Genomic DNA, 13,386 nt, shown 5'->3' on the forward strand with positions numbered 1-13,386 from the left:
TTACCCTAACCCTAACCCTAACCCTAACCCTAACCCTAACCCTAACCCTAACCCTAACCCTTACCCTAACCCTAACCCTTACCCTAACCCTAACCCTAACCCTAACCCTAACCCTAACCCTAACCCTAACCCTTACCCTAACCCCTAACCCCTAACCCTAACCCTAACCCTAACCCTAACCCTAACCCTAACCCTAACCCTAACCCCCTTACCCTAACCCACGACGGTACCACTCCCGTTCCGATCGGACAAAGTATGGGGACTTAGTGTCCTGATGAAGTTCCAAAAAATCACCTCCAGGAGTACCTCCAGTGGCCTCAGGGGGCGCCAAAACGCGCTCTAGTGAGGTTCCCACAGTAAGGCCCAAGGACGACACTTAGTGCGTTTTTCGAAAAATTAAAGTTCAATGATCCCCCATGATCCGCATATCCACGGACTCGGGGGGACGCCCTGAGCACGTACGTACCACTCCCAGCTCGCTACGTCACTCCTAGCCAGAGATATGACATCACCAAAAATGAATGGGAGTCTATGGCAGCTATAGGAAGGGGAGGGGCTAGGACCACCAAACTCGGTGGGGAGGTGGGGGCCCCCGAGGGGTCCCTATGGACCATGGTTTGACCTCGTGACCTCCTTTAGTTTTCGAGTTATTTTGAGTGATCCACTTTTTCAAATGAATGGGAGTCTATGGCAGCTACCATAAGGAAACAAGCCACGCCCACCAAACTTTGATAGGTTGTAGGTCCCCTCAGGGGGCGTGTCTGTGCCAAGTATCAGCCCCCTAGCTCATTTACTTTTTGAGATATTTTGAGTGATCCAAGTCATTTTCTGGCTTTCATCCCTTATCCTAACCCTAACCCTAACCCTAACCCTAACCCTAACCCTAACCCTAACCCTTACCCTAACCCTAACCCTACCCTAACCCTAACCCTAACCCTAACCCTAACCCCTAACCCTAACCCTAACCCTAACCCTAACCCCTAACCCTAACCCTAACCCTAAACCCCTAACGTTAAACCCCTAACGTTAAACCCCTAACGTTAAACCCCTAACGTTAAACCCCTAACGTTAAACCCCTAACGTTAAACCCCTAACGTTAAACCCCTAACGTTAAACCCCTAACGTTAAACCCCTAACGTTAAACCCCTAACGTTAAACCCCTAACGTTAAACCCCTAACGTTAAACCCCTAACGTTAAACCCCTAACGTTAAACCCCTAACGTTAAACCCCTAACGTTAAACCCCTAACGTTAAACCCCTAACGTTAAACCCCTAACGTTAAACCCCTAACGTTAAACCCCTAACGTTAAACCCCTAACGTTAAACCCCTAACGTTAAACCCCTAACGTTAAACCCCTAACGTTAAACCCCTAACGTTAAACCCCTAACGTTAAACCCCTAACGTTAAACCCCTAACGTTAAACCCCTAACGTTAAACCCCTAACGTTAAACCCCTAACGTTAAACCCCTAACGTTAAACCCCTAACGTTAAACCCCTAACGTTAAACCCCTAACGTTAAACCCCTAACGTTAAACCCCTAACGTTAAACCCCTAACGTTAAACCCCTAACGTTAAACCCCTAACGTTAAACCCCTAACGTTAAACCCCTAACGTTAAACCCCTAACGTTAAACCCCTAACGTTAAACCCCTAACGTTAAACCCCTAACGTTAAACCCCTAACGTTAAACCCCTAACGTTAAACCCCTAACGTTAAACCCCTAACGTTAAACCCCTAACGTTAAACCCCTAACGTTAAACCCCTAACGTTAAACCCCTAACGTTAAACCCCTAACGTTAAACCCCTAACGTTAAACCCCTAACGTTAAACCCCTAACGTTAAACCCCTAACGTTAAACCCCTAACGTTAAACCCCTAACGTTAAACCCCTAACGTTAAACCCCTAACGTTAAACCCCTAACGTTAAACCCCTAACGTTAAACCCCTAACGTTAAACCCCTAACGTTAAACCCCTAACGTTAAACCCCTAACGTTAGGTTTTCCCCAGTTGGACTATTCCTTAAAAATATTTAAATGCATTTATATCACTATTTTTGCACTTGACTTGTTGAAATGTGTAAACTGATGATGTGAAAATTCAGTCTTATACCATGTGATGATTTACAACACTAAAAAAGTTGAATGAACTGCCAGTTTATTAATTTAAATTAAAGGGACCAAGTACAAATTTATGTGGAACTTGTCCTATGACTTCACATCCACATTTTTTGGAAATCAGCACATGAGGTCAATTTTACTGCCACATGTTAGTGGCAAACAAAATACAGGTTACAGAAAAATATCTTATCTAAATTATACTCCGGTAAAAATATTTGCTATTTTTTTAAGATGTAAAAAAGTGTTTAATGTGATAACCTCTTACAAAATGTAACTATTTTAATAATCATTTACTATGCTTCTTCAAATTATTTACCAATATGTGGATATAAGTACTTAGTTAAATTTTGTTGAAGATGTTTAGAAATTACACATTTTACTACCTGTTGCTTATCTCATCTACCCAGGTCTGATAATGTCATGTGTGTAAAAGTGAAACAGAAAAAAGTAACCATTCAATTTCAAAATAATTAAGAATTTTATTAAGAATAAAGTGCATGAAATTACAACAGCTCAACATAAGAAACCAAAGCCACAAAATAAATTATCTTTGCAAAATACAAAAATCTGAAGATGCACCTTTAGAAACCAGTGCGTGATAGTTAAGTTCCACCCCAGTGATCCGACTAGCTGTTTAAGCTAAATAACTTTTCATAAAGGCATTTCTACTTTTTGGTGCGTTCTAACGCACAGTTTAGAGGTGGTCTGAAATGGCCCGTAATGACATGTTGCTGTTTGCACAACAGAGAACATGCAGGTGTTACCAAGGCTAACGATAAATTCATTGCTGTCTAATCCTTCCTGCATTTTCCCAAGGCAGGAACAATAGATGTGTTCATTTTCATACAGAAACATTTCACTAAAGAAAATGGGACCAGTTTATCAACTATCCATGTTTTTATTTAAAATTGCCTCAAAACTGGTTCCCAAATCACACAGAGCTCTCCTGAACGCTGAAATGACCCAGTGCATCTATAAGCAGATTTTGATTATAAAAATAGCACGTTTCATACAATATTTTCTAAATCTTATATGAGCAGTTTCAATACCAAAACAGCTGTTACACAATATTTTCTGATTAGTTTTATACTTTGGTTTTAATGAAGTAAAACATGTTCGGATGAATATTTTAAGTACACTCAAGAATGAGATCTACTAAAAGCTTAATGATCAAACTAATTTTAATGAAATTGGGATTATAAGAAAAGGGTTCTGCTGATTAAGTTATACATTGATTAAACTGAGTAAATCTAACCTAAATTGAGGTCTATTTTTTAGAATCAGGATCAGTGTAATATTTTAAAATGTGCTAAAGTTAAAGCTAGAATTAAAACTAGCATAATTAAACTATTTCCAATAATGTCCAGTTATGATAACTGAGAATTAGTTTAGTAGAAAATGTTAGGGTATTATTAATGTCAAAAAATGAGAATGAAATTAGATTGTGTGATGGTTTTAGTAGTTTACTCTTGTACAACTATAGCATGTTTCATAGATAAATCTACAAAGATTTTTATAGGGAATTTTTTCAGAGCACTACTCTGAAAAGAGATGGGGTTACTGGGATTAAATAAGGGTGATTCTCAAAGGTTGAAGATCTAGAATCTGGGTTTGGAAGGTTTGGTGATGAGTCATCTGTCTCAGACTCTGCAGCCAAGGTTTATTTACATCTACCAAACGTGGGGAATGCATTAACATAAAATTGATGTAGGTTACTACTGTAAGAATCAGTTTGATGAAGATACCAACTAAAGGGTTGGGGGAGCTTCCACAGCCCAAGTTACAGCAAGTATTGATATATATACTTGATGAAATGGTATTGTAATGTGCCACTACCAATGATGTCTACTGTTCATGCAAGAGAGCCAGAAGACGCCTAACAAAGATGTCAAACTGAAATAAGTCCCCATCTCACAACCAATTATTGTCCATATATAAAACTCCAAGATGGATATAACTGATCTTATGAGTTGCGACCACACAAGTGGCAAGAAATGGACTTTGAGGGTACCAATTACAGATTTGGCTTTGGCAAATAGCTGGCTATTGTACTGCAAACACCTCTGTGTGGCACACCAAGAAGCATGTCTTGCAGTTTTGCAGGGAAGTAGGCAAAATTGTCTCAACTTAGCTTGATGATAACTGACTTAAGAGTGGGAATTGGACCCAGACATTTTACTCCAATGGATAAAGCACCCAGTGAAACATTGCTCCATGCCTCAGTCCATGGAACGGCTAATGCCCATATGCCAAAGGGAGCAAACTTGGAAAAATGCAATGCAGAGTACAAGTGTCATGAATTGGATTGAGGTGTGGTGAGGAAGATGTCATGGAACCAGGTTGAGAGATGAAAAAAATTGATTTTAATGAAAAAGCTATCCACAATGGTTCCAAAGCACAGGCAGCACAGTTGAGCGGATAAAGCTCTCACACTGGTAGCACTGGCTAACAAACATATGATACATGGACTGACTGGAACTACAACTTAGACAAGGACACAAGAACAAAGAACAAAGGTGGGTTTAAATAAAGAGAGGATAATCAGGGAATGAGACACACCTGGGAACAATGAAGGGGAGGACAGGACAACATGGAGACTCACTAGAGAAATAAACCCAATATAAACAAAATAATCCCAACAAAATGCACATCAGAACAAATTGAGTGCAGTTTTATTTGCAAGGTGTTCTGCTTGCAGGCAGATTGCAATTGTTACAAAGCTGTTTACAGATTACTGTAACCATGATCCCATAAGGGGAAAAATAGTTTGAAGTACATTAAGACTGAATTAAATGTTTCAAGTGTCATAACATTCAAAAATTGAAATCAACTGTTTAGAAGAGCTGCAATGCAATTTACTTTGAGGGATTTCACTTTTTAGGGACCCATGTCTTCCCATACCTGTTAGTAGTACTTTGAATGGGCTACATTGCTGAAACACTGAAAACTACTGTGTATCATTTTGTTTCTGAACTCAGAAATAATGCTAATGTGAACAGAAACTAAAGAAAGGTTTTGGATTTCATTAATTAATTGTGAGAATGTTGTCTGCAATTTAAATTGAGTGTCCTCATATGTGGAAATAATTTTTCTCATATACATCATGTAAAACATATTTTATATTTGGGCTGATTGGGACCTAATGATTGCAAACATCAAAGGATTTAATAATACAAGAGCTCAGGTCTTAAGAGGTTGAGGCTGTTTAGCAGACCTTTAAGCTGAAGATTTCCAGAAATTAACATTCATTCTGTTTGCAGTTAGGAGTGGAGCTGTAAGATTGAAGACAGAATACCAGTTGGTGTGCATGTTGTGTGTGAGGTTATTCCTCATAGAAGACTGGACTGCATTTAAGACTCCTGAGTCCTAGAGTCACCTTTCCCACGTGCTGTTCCTATAGACGGAACCTGGGAAGGCTGATACGTACCGCGCCCCTGGTTTCAAAAACACGCTATCCGTTAACACCGCAAGGTGGAACTAGCATGCCCAGGAAGCAGAAGCATTCTCTGTTGATTCTCTTTTGGTCTGGTCTGTGTTGAGTGCCGACGGTCTGCTTGGTGGGGAACCGACTCACCTTTGTCAAGCTAGCCAACATGAACTGTGCACCAGCAGATTTCCACCATGTTGTTACTGCTCCCCATGAAACAGTGCCACCTAGAGGAATAAAAAAAAGCAGCCATAGCAAAGTGTCACCACCCACCCAACCTCCCAAGGAAGGAGAACCTGGACCAACTACTCCAAGCTGCTGGCTATCAAGTACCTGCTGGGAGTCATCAACCCAGTATGAGTAAAGAGTCATTCTAGTGCCATCATACACCGCAAGACCTCTAGAATGATCAGTATTATGTGATCCAAAAAAAGGGTGCATGACCACATTAACTTACCCAAAGCTGCCACCATGGGATGTGTCCTCTATGATCAGCAGGCAGTAGTTCAACAAAATGCACCCCGTTCTGAGTCATGGTGCCGATTTTCTACATGTTTCCAAGTTCATTCTAAGTCATCCAGCTCAATAGCTGAGCTCATTCTGATCACAACAGTATATGGTTTATTAAGGTTTGCAGCAAAAACAGTTGAACTACAAGCTAGAATTTGAAGCCCCACTATGCAATGCATTCTGGGAAATGCTGAAATGCTGACAGACATTTTAAAGGCCATTTCAGAATGGCTTTTACAGAGATTTTTGGCACATAGCAGAAGCTCAGTGATGAGATTTGAATCTGAGCTGTGATTTCTGTCATAAAAACTGAGTTTGAAGAGAAATCAAATCAAAAAACATGGTTAAAAGAGTAGATGCTTAAAACCAAAGTCCAGTCTTCAGAGCAGCAAATCCAACAGAGGCTCAGAGATTAGATTTTAAAAGTGAAGTGTGATTTATTTCCAAAAGACAGTTGAAAAACAAATAAAAATCAAATAAAATTTGGCTAAATTGAAGTAAGAGGCTTACTGAGGTTAGGTTTAAAACCCAGCTCTATAGGACATTCCTAGCGAGACTGACTAGGCAGAAAAATTAATGGGAGTCTTTAGCTTGGATCACCAAAGGTGGTGGGGACCTGCAGAAGGTTGGAGGGAGCATAGAAAACCAAGTTTGGTCAAAAGAGCACTTATAATTGTGAAGTTGTTTTGAGTGAGCAATTCTTCAAATGAATGGAGGACAATGGCAGGTGTGTCAAGGGAAGGAGCCACACCGACCAAACTTGGAGGGTATGTGACGCCCCTTCCACATATTCTCTGTGCCAAGATTGTCCCCCCACCATTTTTTGTTTTATTTCGTTTGCTCTAATGTGCAAGTGGGTTTCATCCTATATCCCTGAACCTCCACTAGATGGCAGTGAAGACTGTCATTGAAAATTAAGCTCTCCAAAGAAGCCCAACCCAGATCAAAACCTAATCAAATGAAACAGAAAAATATTAATAATTTAAAAAATATATAGTATAACAAATTACAAATTTTATTATATTACAACACTGTGCATGATATTAAGTAAAAAATATCAATCTATATATATTCAATCATGTTATTGTAATACACTGTAAGACCAATCGACCATCTATTTGTAGAAGTATTTTTCATTTCTGTTTTCATGTATTTGTATATATTTTCAAAGTGTATTGTTCCATGTTGTTTTATGATGCTATGCATGGGGCTGCCAGCAGGGGGAGTGCCTTAAAACCCTTTCACTGACCCATCCGCCCTCTTGCCTCCAGCATGCACATGGAATGCCTTCCAGGATGCATCGGTCTTTTTCTGTTTGTTTATAATCTTTATTGAGATACAAAATACATAATATTACAAAAGCAGCAAAAGTGTGACATAATTACCGCCAGGGGGCAACAAACATTGAGGCAGTACACCAGCCTAGTATTACAGAAATATATTAAAGAAAATATACAGGGCAAATTTTAATAGCTTTATTATTGGTGGAATTTCCAATAGTTTTGATATATTGTTTGACCTCATTGCCAAAAATGGAGAGAAGTATTTTTTTTATTAGTGTAACAGCGTTTGTGGATGTGTCATTTGGCTAAGAATATAATAAGATTAATACTATGAAAATTTTTTCTTAGCTGTTGGATAGTTAATGAAGTAAAACAATAAATGTTCAAAGAAATGGAGACATACTGTTCAATAGAAGCAGAAATCACAATGAAAATACTTTTCCAAAATTGAACAGAGAAGAGGCCAAAATAAATAAAACATCTTCTGTTTCCTTCACTAAAGAGCACATAATATCCATGTTATTGTTAAAACGTAGAAAAAGTTTGGATGGGTAAATTCAGTGAATAATTTTAAAAGACACTTTCACTTTATTAGTTATCATATATTTGGTAAAGTCCAAATCCTTTTCCAGTTAAAGTTATGAATAAAGATGTTCCAATAAAATATCATATATGGAGTTGAGACGTCTTTCTGAAATAATGAGCATTTATTTTTTATATGTTTGTTGCTTTTACAGGTCGAGAAGAAAAAGATGTGGAAAAATTTAAAGCTTAGTTGGATAAAAATTAAATAATCTTGGATTCTGTCCTATTAAACTTTTACATAAAATAACTACTCCAGCATGTTGAGAACCAGTTTTTATTTTTCTTTGTGGGGGGGTTTCTGCCTGCCTGCTGCTTCCCCTTTTCATCCATTAGAGGGCGACTGGAGGCTGTACCTGTGGAGAGTGTGCTTCTTGTCTCAGCCGGCACACCTGTGATCTATCAGCTAATCATCCTGGAGTATATATGAGGAGTTGACTTCCAACACCTGGACGCCTGAGCGTTTGCCAGTTTTTGGTACTTTGAGCCATTCTGAGCTAGTTCTGTGTTTTCTCTCTGATGATTCTCTTAGTAATTTGTTCTTGACGCCTCTTTCTCAGGTGTTCTCTTGTGACGCCCTGGAAAATGCCTTGTGAAGCCCAAGACATGGGCTTGGGTTATTTTTTAGGGTAACCCAAAAAAATAACGTGCGCACAAAAAATGTGGCGCCATATTTTACGCACAAGTCAGTATGTATAAAAATTAACTGTGTCAAAGTGTGTGTAAATATATGCACACTTTTTCACTGACGTGAAAATGTGCGGCAGCCACACCAACTTTCTGTGGACGTCAAACTACAAAGCATCAAAACTCACCTAAATAGACTGAAATCTGACTACATTTGGTGCTTTTTAGACCAAGAAGCACCAAACCAATGTTTATGATTTTAATATTTCATTGTTTAAATGTAAAAATGATTAAACTGAACCACATTTATCCTCAGACAATATAGTAACACACACACACAAAATAAAGAAAATAAAAATAAAAGTATGTGAAAACCTCACTCAATGTAAATGGTACTTTTCCTCAGTTTTTTGTCTCAAAGATGTAACTCAATGGTCTGTGCACCGAAGCGCATGAAATGCAACTATGGGGTGAGGTTAGATTAAGCTGGGTGCAACCCCGAGACCAAAATGACTTTGACACCCCTGCTATAGGTCATCTGCCTTGTTGGGTCTGATGTCTCTCATCTTCGGCCTGAAAACAGCCTACAAATTTTCTCTGGGGCTCAGATCAGTGGAGTTTGCTGATCAATCAAGAACATTGACACCATGATCAATGGACCAGGTTCCGATACTATGACACTGTGGGAAGGTGTCAAGTTCTGTTAGGAAATAAATTCAGCATCTCCATACAACTTGTCAGGATAGGGAAGCATAAAATGCTCTAAAACATCTGCTACATGACTTCATTGACTATGGACTTCAGATCCAGCAGACCAGAACGAGCAGATGACATGGCACCCAAACCATAGCTGACTGTGGAAACTTCACACTGGACTTGAAGCAACATAGATTCTGTGCCTCTTGAGTCTTCCTCCAGACTTTGGGACCTGGATTTCCAAAGGAAATGCAGAATTTACTGTCAGCTGACAACAGGACTTTGGACCGTTGAGCAACAGTCCAGTTCCTTTTCTCCTTTGCCCAGGTGGGATGACTGATGATGTTTCTGGTTCAGGAAGTGGGTGTACACCAGAAATGTAACATTTGTAGCCCATGGCTAGTATTTATTTGTGTGTTGCCTCTCGAAGCACTGACTCAAGCCTCAGTCCACTCATTAAGCTCCACCAAATTTTTTTATAATTTCTATTGATAACCCTCTGAAGGCTGCTGCTCTCCCTGTTGCTTTTGCTCCTTTTACCAAATTTCTTTTTCTCCACACAGAATATTCTATTATTGTCCTTGGATCCAGAACTGTCCACAATCAGTTTCTTCAGCAATGGTCTCTTATGGCTTCCCCTCCTTGTGAAGATTGTAGGTGACTGTTGACTTCACAGATGACCAGAAGATAATCTTCAGCATCATTGTGTCTCTACTAATTAAAACCATTTGAAGGCTCAGGACACCTTTGCAAGTGTTAGAAGACTAAGGTGTGACATAATGAGTTTTTAAAAATGAACTTCGTCAAAGTAGAAATTTATTGCTTATACACTGAATTTGGGGTTTTCTTTACCTTTACACCACAATCATCAAAATTATGGGAAAGAAAGGTGTGGAATCTATCACTCTGGTAATGATTCTGTATGAGTTTAACTTTTTGAGATAACTGGCAAAACTTTTCACTTCTATGCAAAGTTTTTTTTAATGTACATACAGAGTTAAGATCTTTGTTTTTAAATTGGACTTAAATAAAGGCCTGACTTTGTATCACTAATTTCTAATAGAGGAAGAAATAGAAATTTCTTCCTTCTCTTGTTTGTCCAAATTGTTTAGAGGAGCTTGGCAGGGTTGGATGAAAATAGCAACCAGTGGAGGAAGCACAGACAGTGAAGCCAACATGGAATTCTCTATGGAAAAAGGTCCAAAGAACCTGTTCTTTAGTCCAAAGGATGAATTTATGTTATTTAGTCAAAGCAGAAGCAGGTTTAGCAGGCAGGGCAAGGGTGAGTTGAGTTAGAGTAGGAGCTTTGAAAGTTGTGATTTCAGAGCCACTACATGTAAAAATGAAAGGGCACCACCGGAAGAAGCATCTGTTTATTGTTCCGAAGAAGGAAGATGGCTCTAATGTATGCGACTGGACGACGGCCTCCTGTTGTTTCCTGAAGGAGAACAGCTCCCAGACCCTTATCTGAAGCATCAGTCTGTAATATAAACTCTTCTTCAAAGTTAGGACTGTACAATACAGGTTGCTTACTTAGCGACTGCTGGATGTCATAAAATGCCACCACTGCCTCCCCGGTCAACTGCATATAATTGGGAGAGCGGGTTCCCGTCATATCTGTGAGCAGAGATGCCCTGCTGGAGAACTGTGGAATAAAATGACAGTAAAACCCAGCCATGCCCAAAAAGATCTTAGTTGCTTCCTTGTTTGGGACAGTGGGCATGATTCCATCGCCTTCACTTTATTAATTTGTGGCCTGATGACCCCTTTGCCGATGACATGTCCAAGGTATTCTGTCTCAGCAACAGCAAAGATGCATTTTGATGAGTTCACAGTCAACCCTGCTGATTGAAGAGAACCCAGGACAAGGTGCAGATGTTCCAGATGTTCCTCCCAGGTGGTACTGTAAATGACATATCATCCAAGTAAGCAGCAGCAAAATAAGAGCAGTTATGCAACACCTGATCCATTAGCCGTTGGAAAGTGGCTGGAGCTCCATGCAACCCAAATGGTAAGACTGTAAAATGGAAAAGGCCCCATGGAGTCCTGAAGGCAGTGAACTATCTGGACCGTTTAGTGAGGGGAACCTGCCAGTAGCCCTTACACAGATCCGCTGTAGTCAAGTAGCTTGCTTTTCCCAGACGTTTGAGCAGGTAATCAATTCTGGGTGTTGGATAGGAGCAGAGCCTAATGCTTCCATCCTTCTTAGTGTAACCCAGGGTAAACAACTGCCCTTAATCCTGCTTTTGCTGCTCCATTAGTTAGTGACAGTCAGTCACACAGTGCATTCAGCCAATCAACGCACCTGATGTAGTTCTTCAGGCCTGCTCCAGCTTTCCCAGTCAGGTGTGAGGGGGAGAGCTGGAGACAAAGGAGCTGCAAGTTGGTGCTTCCAAACAATCAGTTCCTATCTTTGTTTATGCACTTTTTAAAAGTTACCATATAAAAATCATGTAGATCTGAACATCCAGTGAGCTTGGAGCCACGAAGCTGTCATGCACTGAACTATAAATGGAATTGGTGAGTAGTGAACACAATGTTGTTTTGTTTGTTTACCATGTTGGTGGTGGTAGCCAATGCTAATTGTTGATCATCAATTGTCACATGATCTAACTTAAATTCAACATGTGTTTATGATAATGAGATGTTATCTTTATTTTGTCTGAAAGATTAGATTTTGGATATAACTGCATTTATTTTTGTATGTAACTGAAAAAATAAACAGGACCAGTAAATTACCAGCCTGCTAGTTAACTAGACTTTAATAAAGGCCTCTGTGACCCTTTTAGGGTTAAAGGATGGCGAGTTTCTGAGAACTGGCTGGAGCCAGGAGAACCTGAGATTCACTCCATACTGGCCTGGTAGGGGGCTGATGGTCTGTATCATTTCCCCTCCATCTCACCATACAGACACACAATCCACTATTTTTAAAACATTTTTAAAAGAAAACGATAACGGAGAGGTTAGTCCACAAATAGTTTGGGATGCACTAAAAGTAGTTGTGAGGGGTAAAATTATATCTTTTTGTATCCAAAAAAAGAGAGCAAACCAATTAAAACTATCAGAATTAAACAATGAAATAAAGAGGTTGAGAGAAAACATAAGAATTAAAACCAGAACATAGTATAAAGCTTAAAATATTAAGATTTAAACTTAATGTAATGTATCTACAAGAAATACGAAAAAAGATTATCTATACTAAACAAAGATATTATGAATCAGGCGCCAAATTTGCTAAACTCTTGGGGAGAAAATTACAAAAACAACAAGCAGATAATACGATATACAAAATAAGGGATCCAAATTCTGAGAGGTGTGTGTATAAACAAAATTAAATCCAACAAGCTTTCCAAACTTACTATAAACAATTATACACACAACCAAGTTTAAAAGATGAGCAGCAAATTAAAAAAAGTTCTTGAACAACTTAACCTACCTGTCCTGACGTATGATCAAAATCAAAGGTTAATGGCTGACATCACAGAGCTGGAGCTCTCTTACGCCATTACAAAGCTTAAATCTCCTGGTCCAGACGGATTTCTATCCGAATGGTACACCGTTCCTCCAAATTTTTAACATGGCTCTGAAAGAGGGTAAAATGCCACCAACATGGAAACAGGCTACAATATCTGTGATTCCAAAAGAAGGAAAGGACCATCTCAGCTGCAGTTCTTACAGAATATCTCTGTTCTTAAAATTGATTATAAGCTATTTACATAAATTCTCTCAAGGAGAATACAAGAGATACTCCCAGAACTTATTCATACCGATCAGACCGGTTTTATCCCACAGAGAGAAACCCATGATAATATATGTCGCATATTGCATATCCGGAACCACATTCAAAAATGCCAAACCAGCTGCAGTGATCAGCCTTGATGCTGAAAAAGCTTCCGATACAATAAGCTGGGACCTTCTATATAAGGTACTCGAGACGTTTGGTTTCCACTCCAATTTTATTGACGTAATCAGGTCACTATAAACAAAACCAAATGCACAGATAAAAATCAATGGACATCTGTCAAATGAATTGGAGTGTGGAACGAGACGAGGATGTGGATTCTCTCCCTTTACATAGAACCGTTGGCCCAACTAATACGGCAAACTGAATATATCAAAAGTATAAGCATTTCTGGTGATTCAC

The sequence above is a fragment of the Poecilia mexicana genome, unplaced genomic scaffold (assembly GCF_051168715.1).
Source record: "Poecilia mexicana isolate PSO_F unplaced genomic scaffold, ASM5116871v1 scaffold_23, whole genome shotgun sequence".
Classification (NCBI taxonomy): Eukaryota; Metazoa; Chordata; class Actinopteri; order Cyprinodontiformes; family Poeciliidae; genus Poecilia; species Poecilia mexicana.